Raw genomic sequence first — 15958 nt, forward strand, 5'->3', positions numbered from 1 at the left:
TTATTATTATTATTATTATTATGGATGACTCTTTGGCTAAATTGTTACCGTGCTGGTTTTTTGTCCAAGCGGTCCCGGGTTTGATTTCCGGCTGGGTCGGGGATTTTAACCTTCATTGGTTAATTCCGATAGTTTATGGACTGGGCATGTGTGTGTGCTGTCTTTAGCATTATAGCTGATTATGATGATGATGATGATGATGCTTGTTTTTAAAGGGGCCTAAGATCTAGGTGATCGGCCCTACATTATAATTAATCATATGTAGGGCCCCATTCACACAGACGTGCAGGTCGCCTATTAGGAGTCAACTCGTAACACCTGCATCAGGCCTCTCGGGAGGCCACACGCCATTATTATTATTATTATTATTATTATTATTATTATTATTATTATTATTATTATTATTATTATTATTATTATTATTATTATTATTATTATTATTACTTGCGTATGGACCCTGTTGGATCATTACATTTATGATTCGCCTTTCTAACAGACCATATGGCTTTCATTCTTTCACTGTGTGCCAGTTTTCTTTCCCCTGACCACTTAGTCCCCGATCTTTTAGGGACTTCATTATCTGCCTTTACTAAAAAACCAAACCCCATGGCACTACAGCCCTTGAAGGGCCTTGGCCTACCAAACGACCGCTGCTCAGCCCGAAGGCCTGCAGATTATAAGGTGTCGTGTGGTCAGCACGACGAATCCTCTCGGCCGTTATTCTTGGCTTTCTAGACCGGGGCCGCTATCTCACCGTCAGATAGCTCCTCAATTCTAATCACGTAGGCTGAGTGGAGTGGAGTGGAGTGGAGTAGACCTCGAACCAGCCCTCATGTCCAGGTAAAAATCCCTGACCTGGCCGGGAATCGAACCCGGAGCATCCAGGCACGCTACCCCTACACCACGGCGCCGGCCTCTGGCTTTACTACCCATCTACAGTATTTATCTTCTGACGGAAAATGTTTTTGTCCAGTAATTCTGATGTTTCTATCTGGGCCTTTTCCAGATCATTTTTAACATCTTGTATCCATGGTACGTTCTTCAGTTTTTCAGTGTATGTCAAAATCTTGTGGGTTAGCCTTGCAGACGATAGTCTGTGAACGTGTCCATAGAATTTCAGTCTTCGTTTCCTGATGTCTGCGGCAAGATTGGCCAGTCTTTCCGTAGCTTTGCTTGATTTGAGTCTATACACTTCTTTTTTCTCTGGGCCTAGAATTTTCCTCCTTCAAGATGTTTTCCAGATCACTTTTATTATTAAGTACCAAGATTTAACTTGCATACAGCACTTCAGGTTTATTATTATTATTATTATTATTATTATTATTATTATTATTATTATTATTAATCTGTTTTCCTTTGGACCCAGCAAGGGATCCCACCTCTACCACCTCAAGGGCAGTGTCCTGGAGCTTCTGACTCTGGATCTGGGGATACAACTGGGGAGGATGACCAGTACGTCGCCCAGGTGGCCTCACCTGCTATGCTGAACAAGGCCCTTGTGGAGGGATGGGAAGATTGGATTGGACAGGCAAGGAAGAGGGAAGGAAGCGGCCGTGGCCTTAAGTTAAGTACCATCCCGGCATTTGCCTGGAGGAGAAGTGGGAAACCACGGAAAACCACTTCCAGGATGGCTGAGGTGGAAATCGAACCCACCTCTCACCTCCCGAGGCTGAGCGGACCCCGTTCCAGCCCACGTACCACGTTTCAAATTTCGTGGCAGAGCCGGGAATCGAACCCGGACCTCCGGGGGTGGCAGCTAATCACGCTAACCACTACACCACAGAGGCAGACATTATTATTATTATTATTATTATTATTATTATTATTATTATTATTATTATTATTATTATTATTATCTTTGTTTATTTATTTCCTTCCTTCCTTCCTTCCTTCCTTCCTTCCTTCCTTCCTTCCTTCCTTCCTTCCTTCCTTCTTTCTTTTTTTCCTTCTGTCTTCATCTGTTTACTTTTCGGGGTTGGTTTTTCCCTCGGACACAGCAAGGGAGTCCACCTCTACCGCCTCAAGGGCAGTTGTTCTGGAGCGTGAGACATTGGGTCGGGGGATAAAACTGGGAAGGAGGACTAGTACATCGCCCAGGCGGCCTTACCTGCTATTATGAACAGGGTCCTTGTGGGGGATGGGAAAATCGGAAGGAATAGGCAAGGAAGAGGGAAGGGAATGTTCGTGGTCTTAAGTCAGGTACCATCCCGGCATTTGCCTGGAGGAGAAGTGAGAAACCACGGAAGACCACTTCGAGGATGGCTGAGGAGGGAATTCAACCCCACTCTACTCAGTTGACCTCCCGAGGCTGAGTGGACCAGATTCCAGCCCTCGTACCACTTTTCAAATTTTGTGGCAGAGCCGGGAATCGAACCCGTGCCTCCGAGGGTGGCAGCTAATCACGCATACCACTGCACCACAGAGGTGGACCTATTGTTGTTATTATTATTATTATTATTATTATTATTATTATTATTATTATTATTATTATTATTATTATTATTATTATTATTAGGTATTTACAATGATCCCCAAAGGGAACATTCACCCCATCAACGCAGTAATTAAAACTGAGAGGACTTTTCCTATTTGTGAAACTCACAACCTGACTTTTAACCCCGTTTATCAACATACCATTGCCTGCTGTCCATCTCACAACATTATCGAGGTCACGTTACAATTGCTCATAATTAGGGCTCGGATGTTTAGGAAAAGTCATATTTTTCTTTGTTTCTATTTTCTTGCATAATTGGATTTTGGTGAAAATCAGGTGATTATCGTCACAATTAAGTGATTTTTATTTGTCATATAAATGCATATTTTGGCTATTTTTTGTCATAAGGTCATATTTTGAGCTATTTTCGTAGAAATGTCATGTTTCGGTCATATTTCGGCGGTTTGACGACAGCTGTAGCTGCGCAAAATTATCTTCAACTTACCAAATACGAACTAGTATTCACAAAACTGTTTCTCGGTATCACGTCTGCAGTTAATGCAAGTGGAATACTCTGCCTCTTCTATCAAGATTGCGCAGGAATTGTTTTCCAGCACTTTGACAGAAAGTCTGTCATATATTAAGTCGAACTTTGGAATTATATCGAGTACAATTCCCCGTTTAGAAGCTGCTAGCTTAGAAATTCATGAACGTATTGAAATTGTGAAAAGTATTGAACTTTCAATACATTAATCACATGGAATGGTTGGCGACGGTGTAAAACAGAAACTTTAAAACGTGCTTAATCGAAACGACACTTTTCCCTCCGTGTGCAAGATAAATGTTCTTTACCAGTACATTTCAAGGAGTGCATACTCGACAGCAGTGATTTAACATTATTTAAATATGCACGAAAAATGTCTTTTGTCGTAGAAAGGAGCTTCTCTTCTCACAATAATGTGTTCCTTTTTTTTTTTTTTTTTTTTACGTCGCACCGACACAGATAGGTCTTATGGCGACGATGGGACAGGGAAGGGCTAGGAGTTGGAAGGAAGCGGCCGTGGCCTTAATTAAGGTACAGACCCAGCATTTGTCTGGTGTGAAAATGGGAAACCACGGAAAACCATTTTCAGGGCTGCCGACAGTGGGGTTCGAACCTACTATCTCCCGAATACTGGATACTAGCCGCACTTAAGCGACTGCAGCTATCGAGCTCGGTCAATAATGTGGATAATCGGAGGTCTTTCGCGCCTTATGCTTTGAAGATGAATCTTGTCATACACTCAATTGTATCCGCGGAGAAGAATGAAAAATGTATGCGAGTTTGCACTATGTGCCCTGCCGCCCTACCATAATGTATTGAAAGACATCTACTTAATTCGTTTCGTGGTGCTCAATTTAAACGTTAATGCATTTGAGTAATATTAATGATATCTGGACTTAAGCGTTCCAAAATATTTATAAATAGATTGATTTCTAGTTTTTTCGTATTTCAAACCACCAATGTAGGGTGTAAACATGTTTTGACTTTTAAAATATTGTGTGATCAGATAATCTTAGCGAACTTAGAAATTTATAGGCATGTATTCACAAATGTTTGATAGTCTAAGTGAATCAAGGAAAATATGCTGTGAATAACTGCTAAACATGTATACTCAGATATTTTTTTGCTATTGGCTTTACGTCGCACCGATACAGATAGGTCTTATGGCGACTCAGAAAATTAATATGAAAGTAGTTAACAAATATGTATCAAAGGAATTGCCATTTCAAATTATAACTTATTTTAAAACGGCCATATTTAGATTAATCATTTTCGGGTCATATTTTGTCATTTTAAGTCATATTTCGTCACTTTTGAGGTCATATTTCGCCATTTTTGGGGTCATATTTGCTTGCTTATTCGGGCTATTTTTAGGACTTAGACATCCGAGCCCTACTCATAACCATGTGGAGAGATCTGTAACCTTTCGTGACAACCTCCTTAATATGATTTCCGCAATATACCTTACCCTCTACTATTCCTTAGTATCTAGTGAAACAATCAGCAGTAACAACGTTAATGTTACGGGGAATTACCTCCAGAAGACCAGAGATGAATGCTAGTCCAGGTGTGATGCTCGCCATGTCAGTTATTTCTCTTCCACCAGACGTAAAGTTTGGAGGAGCTTTAATATACTTTAACTTGCCTTGTGGGTGAGGGCAGTTGAATAACACCCACGATATCTCCTGCCTGTAGCAAAAGGTGACTAAAAGGGGCTCCAGGGACTCTTAATTTGGCACCACGGTGTCTTTAGCTTAGCCCTGGCATTGCTTGTGTCTGGCTCCTCACTTTCATCTGTCCTGCCCGACCTCAGTTGATCAACTCTCATTCATTTCAGACCCCGACGGTATTAGGTCACGAGGTCTTTCATGTTCATGCCCGTAGTGGACTTTGTCTTTCTTTGGCCGATACCTTCCTTTTTCTAATTGTCGGATCCCTTCTACCCACCCCCTTTTAATTAGAGTTATCGGAGGATGATTACCCAGTTGTACGTCCTCTTAAAACAACATTCACCACCACTGTTGGGGATTCGGTATGAAAAGATAAAGACTATACTACTTTCAAGAGTGACATATCTTTGTACATCCTGCTCTCTGAGCTGTAGCCATCTTGTAAATAATGTAGTTGAATAAAACAGTGTGCAACGCAAGGTATACGTAACTTATTCCCCATCTATTCACAACATTTATTTTGGGGAGGCTGGAGGAAAGGATGATTGGCTCCACCAAGCGATGTCTGAGGAAGACTCTGGGACGATCCTCAGTAGATCAAGACAGTTTGCAGGCGGTACTGACATCTATAGAAGCCGCGCTGAACTCCAGACCACTAACCAAGGATGACGACGTAGATGTTCTCACTCCAGCACATTTCCTCATCGGCGGAAAACTCACGGCACTACCCTCTGGACCTGAACCCCAGGCAAACTCTCCCATTAAAGAATTCAGGCTCCAGCAGCAATTGGCGGATCATTTCTGGAAACGATGGAACAAAGAGTACCTGTTGCAGCTGCAAAACTTCCACGAAGTACGACGCCCAAGAGGAACACGGCCTGTCGTCAAAGTAGGAGACATTGTCCTTTTGCAGGAAGATCACCGACCACGTCATATGTGGAAAAAGGCCCGTGTCGTGGAGTTACGTCATGGACAAGATGGACACGCCCGAACAGTTGTGCTCTCCAAGACGGACGGCGCTCGCATTGTAAGGCCTCTTCAGCTGGTCATACCTCTGGAGGTTGGCCAGGGTGGGGAGGATGTTGGGGATTCGGTATGAAAAGATAAAGACTATACTACTTTCAAGAGTGACATATCTTTGTACATCCTGCTCTCTGAGCTGTAGCCATCTTGTAAATAATGTAGTTGAATAAAACAGTGTGCAACGCAAGGTATACGTAACTTATTCCCCATTTATTCACAACAACCACCGCTGTGACATCAATGGTGCGGCACCACATTCTCTATACGGTCCGTCCTTAATGTTATAAGTGGCGGCTGCAATAATATCCTACTTTGAAGGGGGTATGCGAAGTAGCTCCTTTGGGATGAGCTTTCGCATCACTGGCCATCCGCAGAGTCGTTTGCAAGACTACTTTTTATTTCTTTATTCTCTCTCGACCGCGCGTAAATTCTTTTTTATTTCATCTTCTCCATTTTCTACCTTGAAAGCCTTGCAGGCGGCCATGTACCGGGGGTGACAGTGGCTCTTGAGCGGCAGTGGTCTAGTGCCGGGGATGTCTTGGTACGACCGCGACAGAGTAACCAGTGCCGAAAGGAGATATGGGATTGCCTGGTGGGTTTAGGGAGGTTTCTCATAACTTCTCCTTTACGAAGGGGTGGAAGTGGCTGGCAGAAAACTAGTCTTTGCACCTCAAGTTATTCGGTACTTTGTACTAGGCTATGTTCCTGCGTTAGTACTCGCTTGTCGGTCACCCCCCCCCCCCCGCAAAAGACATACTGTACTAACACAGCTCTGTTATCTTTATATCACCTAGAAAAAGGCGAACCTTGTTGAGCTGAGCTGAGCGACGACCGTCCGGCCACGCGTCCAGTGATTTCCATCTCTTCGGATCGTTGATGAAGCACGAGGATGAACGTCATGACGTGGTCATCAGATAAGAGTTGTAGGCGGACCATGAACGTGGGGCCATTGGAGTTGAAGATACGGTACGCTCGACGGGCTGGGACGCCTGCCCGTTGGAGTTCGTTCAGTATGTCCCGTTCTATGACGGCAGGGTCAACGCCTCGGATGACACAGCTCGGAGATGGAAGCTGGTGATTGGCTGTTGTTGCGGCAGCTGCTTGTCCTTGGGAGGCTGGCTGAGCTATGGTGGTGGCATCCGTGTAGTTGGCAGGGGATTGCTGGGGACTGGGTAGTGTGGCAGATAGGGAGGTAGTGGGTGTTGACATGATAGGGGAAGAGTGGCTAGTCGTGGTAGTAAGTGTAGAAGTATACAGAGGAGTATGGGCAGAAGTGGTGAATGGTAGGAGTAGTAGTAGTAGTGGTGAGTGTGGACGTAATGGAGGTGGGGCGCGGCGGGGATTGCTGGGGTGTGCGAGGTGGATTAACAGTGAGATGGAGGTCAGGAAGATGGATCATTTGCTGTAGAAGGTACTCGGAAGTAGGGACCACTTCATGAAGTCTGCCGCTGGTGATGAGGGCTGCCGTTGCATCTGGATCTTGTAGGTAGGCCAGAACCTGCGTTGAACTTTGAGCAGTGGGTCCTTCCCGGAGCCGGAGAACATCGTAGATTGGGGAGCCGGACTGGCGAAGTTCGAGGGTAATGAAGAGTTCCGAGAAAGTGGTGTCCACGCCCTTGATGAGGCAGGTATACATGTTGGAGTGGGAAGGCGACAGCCAACTAGGCGTCTGCCTATTTATTTTTCTTGGGCCGACTGAGTTGCAGATGAGGGGAGGAACACCCAGCCGAAAAAATCGTGAGGCGTGTGACGTGACGTTGTGAATCCCAGATGTTCGAGCTCTTACCCATACTAACACTACAGGTCTGGGATTATACGAAAAACTGTGGAAATACGTAAAAATCCAGACAATTTCAACAGGGACACTCTCTGTCACTTAAGTAATACGTGGTTGCCAGCCTGTCTTTTACTATTATTATTTCTTTCCGATTTTTTGCAAATTCGTATTCTCCTCATCACGAGATGGTCCACACTGCGCACAGGGAGCCTTCTAGTGGCGAACGAGAGTACCACTTACTATAGACAACGGTAAAGCATTCTAAGTTCAGGTGGTTCAAACCTTCATTCAGTTTTAGAGAAGTCTTGCTCGTAGACAGACGAGATTATCTTTTGAAGACGCAAAGCAAAGTTCTCTGTGAAAATGAAAAAAGCTTATTATCGTATCTACATACAAACTATTATTATCTATGTAATGTCATCATTATTGATTGTGCAAAATTTGAATCACCAGTATACTGTATTTCAAGGAAAATGCGTGTTTGGTGGTTACTTACACTAATGTCTGTATTTCATGTACATCATCCTTTAATTGGTCAGTATCATTTGTAAATGGTCTGAAGGAATGCAGTTTATCAAGTTTCTATTGACTCGAGGGGAATTACAGTATAACTGGGCAACCACCCTAGGCAAAATTTGAAAAGTTCCAATAATGCTTAGAACGAATGTATTGTCCAAAGAAATACAAGCAATGGCAATGAAAGACTCCCCAGGCCTCGGAAACCTAACACCGTCGGGACAAAGAAACAACAACAGTTGACCAACGGAGGTCGGATAACAAATAAGAAAGCGAGTAGCCTGACATAAATAACTGAAAGCAATGCCAGGCTCAAAAATGCTACAGAAATGAAAGCCTCTGGGTCCCCTTTTAGTCGCCTTTTACGGCAGGCTACAGATACCGTGAGTGTATTTTACCGGCTCCGCCCACAGGAGGAAAGTAACATAGCCCGTACCGTAGTTAGGTCTAGTTTTACTGCTGAATATCCTTCCTGACGCCAACGCTGTGTGGTGGGACGTCATCAGTGTTACATGTTTGTGTGGTGAATGGTAGTGTGATGGGTTTAGTGCATATGAAGATAATAATAATAATAATAATAATAATAATAATAATAATAATAATAATAATAATAATAATAATACCAGGCGCTCCCCGGCTATTTAAACTACCTGCCTACCCTAAGGCCATTTATGCCAACGGACTTGAACTGGTAAACTTCCATAGAATTTCGTCTTCTACAGTTAAATGGCTCTAAGATCGATTTGCTAGCTCACTCTCAAGCACTAAAAACGAACCTAGAACTTAGGAAATTTCATTTTTTGTTATTAGTAAACCTTTTTTCTGAAGATTGTTTTTCTGGCTCCTCTTCTTATAAATATGTTGTTCTCTAGCCACTCAAAACCGGGGTTGTGTACAGGAATCCAGCCTATCAGCAAAGTGTAGTTCAATTTAATCGGGAAGCTTCGGCTTATAGAACTACATAAGCAGGGCACTTTAGGGCCATCTTCTCTGAATTGCTCCAGTACCTGTGAGTGTGACTAGACGGAGGCCTAGGAGGCAGGGGCGCGGCCTGCTTGAAGAATTTCCAGCGATACAAGGTAGTGGCAGAATTTTCCTAAACATGTGATAGCGCCTGCGGGTAGTTTGAGGGGAAGGTTTTAGCCGTTTTCTTTTAATGTAATTTTGTAAACTGGTGGATTAAATGTGGGATTTTCGGCGAAGTCTGAGGATTCTGTTTCTATTCCCTACAGGGAAATAAGTAATGTAAGGGAAAGAAGAGTGGTGACCCTCTGCCGTCTCCCATTCAACCTTGCAATTGGGTGACTAAAGTTTTCAAACTCTAAATTTTGTAAATCTCGTCTTGACTTTAAAGGTTCCTCCTTTAGTCACCCTCTTGTAGTATGGGATTAACCTCTGTATCTTTGGGCCGTAAGTCCACTTAGGTTTTTAGTAATTTCTATAAAGAGTGTTGGAGTTTCGCTTCCTTGCCTTTTGTTAATGGTCAGTTATGTGCAACCTTTCCTCGTTTACTTTTAAGGCCATGTAGTATGGGTAATTATGCCCCTGTTTATCCTGTATTATCCATAAGGCAACTGTACTTCGTTGCAGCTCAAAACGCTTAAAAGGCTTGACATTCACTAAACCAACCATCGCAATGGGGTAACCTAAGTCTAGTGGTAGCCCACGTCTTGGACTCAGCTTACGCCATTGAGTAATAATAATAATAATAATAATAATAATAATAATAATAATAATAATAATAATAATAATAATAAATACTACGTGACGAGTCACTTGCAGAATGATACTCGAGGACCTTGAGAAATCTTGGCTAGCGGCCTACAGAAGCATCAGCTGACTTTCGGAAGAGAGGATATCAGTCAGGAAAAGGTTTTTATACAACTTACGCATGCATACTACATGAAGCTGCAGTGCAGTGATTTAGTTAGCATTACGCCTTACATATTACGCGTGTATATTACTTGCAGCTACAGCGATGTGATGCTCGTACGCAATGTTTCATACGCATTACACACGCATACTGTCTGAAGCATGATACGGTGGGTGGTATAAGCAAAGCAGAGAGGCAAACGAAGCTACTACCTACCTCACAAATATCGTACTATTCTTCAAGCTCCTCCCTCCTACAAACCGTTCGCTAAATTTAAAAAGGAAATCATAACTGGGGTTCATCCCTACCTTCCAAACAGCCTGTATAAAATGGAAAGTGGGGACGATATTCTTGCTTAAATCGGGCATAAGAGCCGAATTACATTGTCACTAGCTCTTCACTAAAACGGGCGTGGTTCAGCACCCGTTCAATGCATGGATGATTTTTAAAATGAATAAGCACGTCCTTATAGTTGCAATGTATAAAAATGGAGGTCTCGTGGTTATGATCACAATATCACCAACGCGTTAGAATACAAGCTTGCTTGCTTCTTTGTTGTTGTTGTTGCCGTGCTGAGTGGCCCAGACGGTTGAAGTCCAACAACTCCTGCTGGTCAAAGTTCCGGCATTTCGGTGTCTCCAAAAACAAAAACCGTAGCTAGTGCAACATCGTGGCGTCGTTTAGTTCCAAACTTCTAATAAAATAATTACAAACCGAGTCTAACCATCGCCGTTCTCGTCACCCTCTACTTCTCTTACCCCCCATGGCCGAGTCCATTATTCTCCTAGGTAACTTTTCCCTCTCCGTTCGCCTCGCATGACCCCACAACCGTAGCTGGTTTCCACGTTCAGCTTCACCCATTGAGTTTATTCCTAACTTAGCCTTAATCTCCTCATCTTGTGTACCCTTCTGTCTTTGTTCCCACCGGTTTGTACCAGCAATCATTCTCGATACTCTCATATCGATTACTTCCAACTTATGATAGGCTATTCTGAGTCCACCCAGCTTTCACTCACTTCCAGCAAAGACAGTTCCGTCCGAAATGACAAAAAATCCGATACCCTTTTCAGATAAACTTCAGATCAAAACCATTAAGGTCACTTCTTTCTTAGAGAATACCGTTTATCACAACTGCGAGTTCACGGCGTTAGCTTGATTCAGTTAATATACTACATCTTGCAAGAATACACGTCTTCAATACTTGAAATGATCCGCATGTTCCAGTTTTATATTCCCTAGCTGGCAGTGAATCCTCTTAGGCCTCTTTCTTAATTACATCACTTTAGACTTCAATTTGTATTGTGTTTAAATGTATCTCCATTCTTTCTTTCTTTCTTTCTGTCTTAATCTGCTTACCCTGCAGGGTTGGTTTTTTCCTGGGACTCAGCGAGGGATCCCACCTCTACCGCCTCAAGGGCAGTGTCCTGGAACGTGAGACATTGGGTCGGGGGATAAAACTGGGGAGAATGACCAGTACCTCGCCCAGGCGGCCTCACCTGCTATGCTGAACAGGGGCCTTGGTGGGGGATGGGAAGATTGGAACGGATAGACAAGGAAGAGGGAAGGAAGCGGCCGTGGCCTTAAGTTAGGTACCATCCCGGCATATGCCCAGAGGAGAAGTGGGAAACCACGGAAAACCACTTCCAGGATGCCTGAGGTGGGAATCGAACCCACCTCTACTCAGTTGACCTCTGCTGAGTGGACCCCGTTCCAGCCCTCGTACCACTTTTCAAATGTCGTGTCAGAGCCGGGAATCGAACCCGGGCCTCCGGAGGTGGCAGCTAATCTCACTAACCACTACACCACATAGGCGGACTATCTCCATTCAGTTATGTTTATGCTTGTTCGGATACAGGCATATCAACAAACAATAATCGTTCGAATGCATTAATATATACTAAATCGACCGGGTACAGATCCAGCCGTTTGTATGTAAGGCACACACAACCAACCACTCTTATGTAATATTATATAGGACATAGCCATTTCTTTAACAGTGATAAGTACTGACTGTAACTCAGACTGTCAGGCATAGTCTGGACGTCACATGTCGTAAATGCAAAAACTACGATTTTTAGGTTTTTGTCGTATGTGACTTGTGAGTATACTATTGTACGTGTATGTTTCGCAGGAATGAAGCTAAGCTATGTAATAATACCGTGTTTGCAAGAGGAAACCAGCGATAAACAATGCTAAGTGATCATAAAACACTTCAGCCTTATGCCATCCGCCACACTCTTTATCATATTGACTCTTAGAATAGTAACAAAATATGCGCTTCAGCAGTTTCTCTCTCTTCTCCTGTAAAGTTACTGAAATATCACTTATGAAATATGATAGTTTACCTATGACGTCCATAGCTATCGTTGGGAATTAGTGCGACTACGTAATCCGGTAACATACTCTCAGTTTTGCTTTGACAACTCTTAGCGCAAATAAAGCCTCAGTTTTTCAGCCAAATCCTGGGAAGTAGAACTTGTCTTCTCTTGTGGGGTAGATTTAAGATCTTTAAGATCTTTCACTACTGGTTCTTACGTCGCACCGACACAGTCAGGTCTTACGGCGATGATGGGATAGGACAAGGCTAGGATTCGACGGCGGCCTTTATTACGCCACAGAGAGTGAGAATGAGAAATAATGGAAAAATATCTTCAAGGCTACTCGACGGTGGGGTTCGAATTCACCGTCTCCCGAATGCAAGCTCACATTACATGACCCGCGTAGCCAACTCTGCGTCAGTACCTGGAATCGATCTCTACAATCAAGTATTTTGAAGGAAATTTGTGATTTCAGCACAGTGGGGTATTCCGGCTCCTTGCCTGAGGGGTCACCGTAGTGGCCTTCGGTTCAGAGGGCCTCGGGTTCGTTTCCCGGCCGGACTGGAGATTCTAAGTGGGTATTGTTAATTTCTCTAGCTCGGAGAGCAGGTACTGCATTTGTGTTTGCCTCAATATACATCTTCATCTACACACTACATACCATACTACCAACCACCATCGAGACACGCTATAGTACATTCCTTCACACAGATGTTATGCCAGAAAGGACATTCATCTGTAAACTATCCAAAATCCAAGCAAATTGCCGCCCCTATAAAGGCTGTGAGCTTGCATCCGGGAGATAGTAGGTTCGAATCCCACTATCGGCAGCCCTGAAAATGGTTTTCCGTGGTTTCCCATTTTCACACCAGGCAAATGCTGGGGCTGTACCTTAATTAAGGCCACGGCCGCTTCCTTCCAACTCCTAGGCCTTTCCTATCCCATCGTCGCCATAAAACCTATCTGTGTCGGTGCGACGTAAAGCCCTAGCAAAAAAAGTTTGAAAAGGTCAGTCAGAAGAAGAAGAAGAATACATTGCTTTCAGAACTAAGATAATGATTTTGCAAGAATGTTACGTGAATAAATAAATCCAACTCAATTTGCATGTACTAGACTCTTACGGCGTAAAGATTCAGACACAGGGGCTTAAACTTCACTAGAATTACAAGTGGGGTATATTAGACGAGTGTAATGACGCTATATATACCATAACTGTTATTAAAACGTATCGTTTGTATATAATATCTGGGTTGTGTTAATTCATAGTAACCATTAATATGTATACTTTATATGTGGCATTTATAGTCGTATTGTGATATTTTCAACTTGATAGCGTACAGGGCGATGCCGGTCCATATACACCTTCACAATTTTAAAGACCTAACTCCTGAACCAACACTCTCAAACGTGTGCAATCTGTTCTGAATAACAGAATAACTGTGGGTTGTGTCCCATTGGCGATCACAGCAAAATTTATCCCGTTTGCGATCACTCCCATTACAGAGGGGGGAAAAATGAGAAGGAAGACCAGTTTATGTCCCATTTGCGATCACTGTTAAATTATCAGCAGCCTATCAGGGTTTCCCAACATCCATGCAGCAGGGGCACTGCTAATTAGGGCGTACTCCAGATAACCGTGCGATAAGGTTAGGCTCAAGGATTCTCCCAACTCGTCCCCTTTCTGAAAACTTTTTTAAGGTTATATTAGTCTATAGTTTTCAACCTACTTATTCCAACTGTATTCATCATCGTTAATGTAGCTTTTGTTATTATCTGCGTGCTTACTTAGGACATGGAGTTCATTGAGACGGATAGAGGCAAGCCTTATGCTCTATACCGGGTGTTCCCCCAGATCCTTGCGATCCAGTTTTACGCATCAATTCACATTTACTACAGTTCTGAAAGACATTGATCCCTCTCCCTACACAGGGGAATATAACGAGATGTGTGTTTACGGGCTAGAAGACATCAGGACACGTGAGCGCCACTATTGAGTAACAGGTAGTTCTGAGACAGATCAAATTCAGCACCAAACATGAAAGCCTACCGTAATTGACCTATTATAACATATTACAGGTTTAATGTTGATAAGAAAAGACCAGGAGAGGAATGGTTTCCTGATCGAAAGGCGAAAAACTTCAAATCCCGATTTTTCCAGAAATCTCTGGTACTTTACAAATTCTTATACACATAGAGAACCTCACTGACACTTGGCCGGATCGCAACGGCTCCAAATGCAATAACTAATTTGCCATGTCATTTAGAAAGGCCCAGATACCCACGTAAGTCGAGCAACACAATAAAATACGGCCGATAGTCCTGCATAACTGGCATCTAGTTAACGACGGTAAACCTACGCTACCAGTGGCAAAGAATACAACTCCCAGAAATAACATCCAATTTAGATAAAACATTACTTAGTAAACAATTACACTGACTGAGCAAATGTCATGGGATAGCGAAGCACTGATGCGCAGGTGTGTTGTCTGCGCACCACACGCCCCCCGTGCCAGCGGCAGTTGTATAGGAGACCTTGTGAGCAGTGGCTGTGCATGTGACAGGTGTAACATGGAACGTCGTCGTGAGTTAGCACTGTTCGAAAGGGGTATGGTGGTCGGTGCCCGACGGATGGGAAGTGCGATTTCGGAAGTGGTGCGGGAATTCGGCTTCACACGATCAACCGTGTCAAGGGTGTATCGTGAATGGTTGAATGCGGGTGTCACCGTCCACAACAGACGAACGACCGGCCGTCCAGCCACCCTCGATGACCGTGACCGGCGACAACTGAGACGGTTTGTCAATAGTGACAGACGGGCAACCGTGCAACAAATCACGGCTTAATTCAACACGGCCCGTGCTAGACACGTCTCCCAGTGGACAATCCGTAGGAACATGGGTTCTATAGGGTATGGGAGCCGGCGCCGCGTACGGGTGCCACATTTAACCCAACGTCATCGGGCACAACGACGCGCATTTGTCGCCAGTCACCAGGGATGGACACTGGAACAATGGCGTAACGTGATATGGTCGGACGAATCACGATTTCAACTGCACCATACAGATGGGAGACACCGTGTATGACGCAGACCACATGAAGCGATGGATCCCGCCTGCCTCGAAGGTGTGGTCCAGGGCGCTGGTGTCTCTGTTATGGTCTGGGGTGCATTTTCCTGACATGGAATGGGCGCCCTAGTTGTTCTGGAAGAGACTTTGAATGGTACGCGGTATGTTGAGCTGCTCGGAGACCATCTCCACCCATTTTTGGCTTTCCAGCGCCCAGACGGTTCTGCGGTGTTTCAAGATGATAACGCGCCACCACATCGCTCCCACGTCGCCCGGGAATGGTTCCAGGAACATGCAGCGGAGGTCCAACGACTGCCATGGCCACCCAGGAGCCCAGATATGAACCTTATGGAGCATATCTGGGATGTCCTAGAACGCAGGCTCCGTGCCATGGTCCTGCACCCACGAACAGATTAGCATTGGCGGCCGCTCTGCAAACGATTTGGTGTCAGCTGCGTCCAGAGGACTACCAGGGACTTGTCGACTCACTTCCACGGCGTCTCACTGCAGTTCGCAGGGCCAGAGGAGGCCCCACACGCTATTAGGTGACTATCCCATGACATTTGCTAAGTCAGTGTAAATAATTAAATGTAACGTTTACAAGAGGCACTCCCATCGTGCCGAAATATCACTTAAGTGATTTACATTCCATGTAACTTGGCTCCTCCCTTGATCTCCTTTTGTACTAACAGTGTCAAAAGCTTACCTCCGTGCCCTGTGGTCTGAGTTAAGCCTCAAGC

This window comes from Anabrus simplex, chromosome 3, assembly GCF_040414725.1.
Source record: "Anabrus simplex isolate iqAnaSimp1 chromosome 3, ASM4041472v1, whole genome shotgun sequence".
NCBI lineage: Eukaryota > Metazoa > Arthropoda > Insecta > Orthoptera > Tettigoniidae > Anabrus > Anabrus simplex.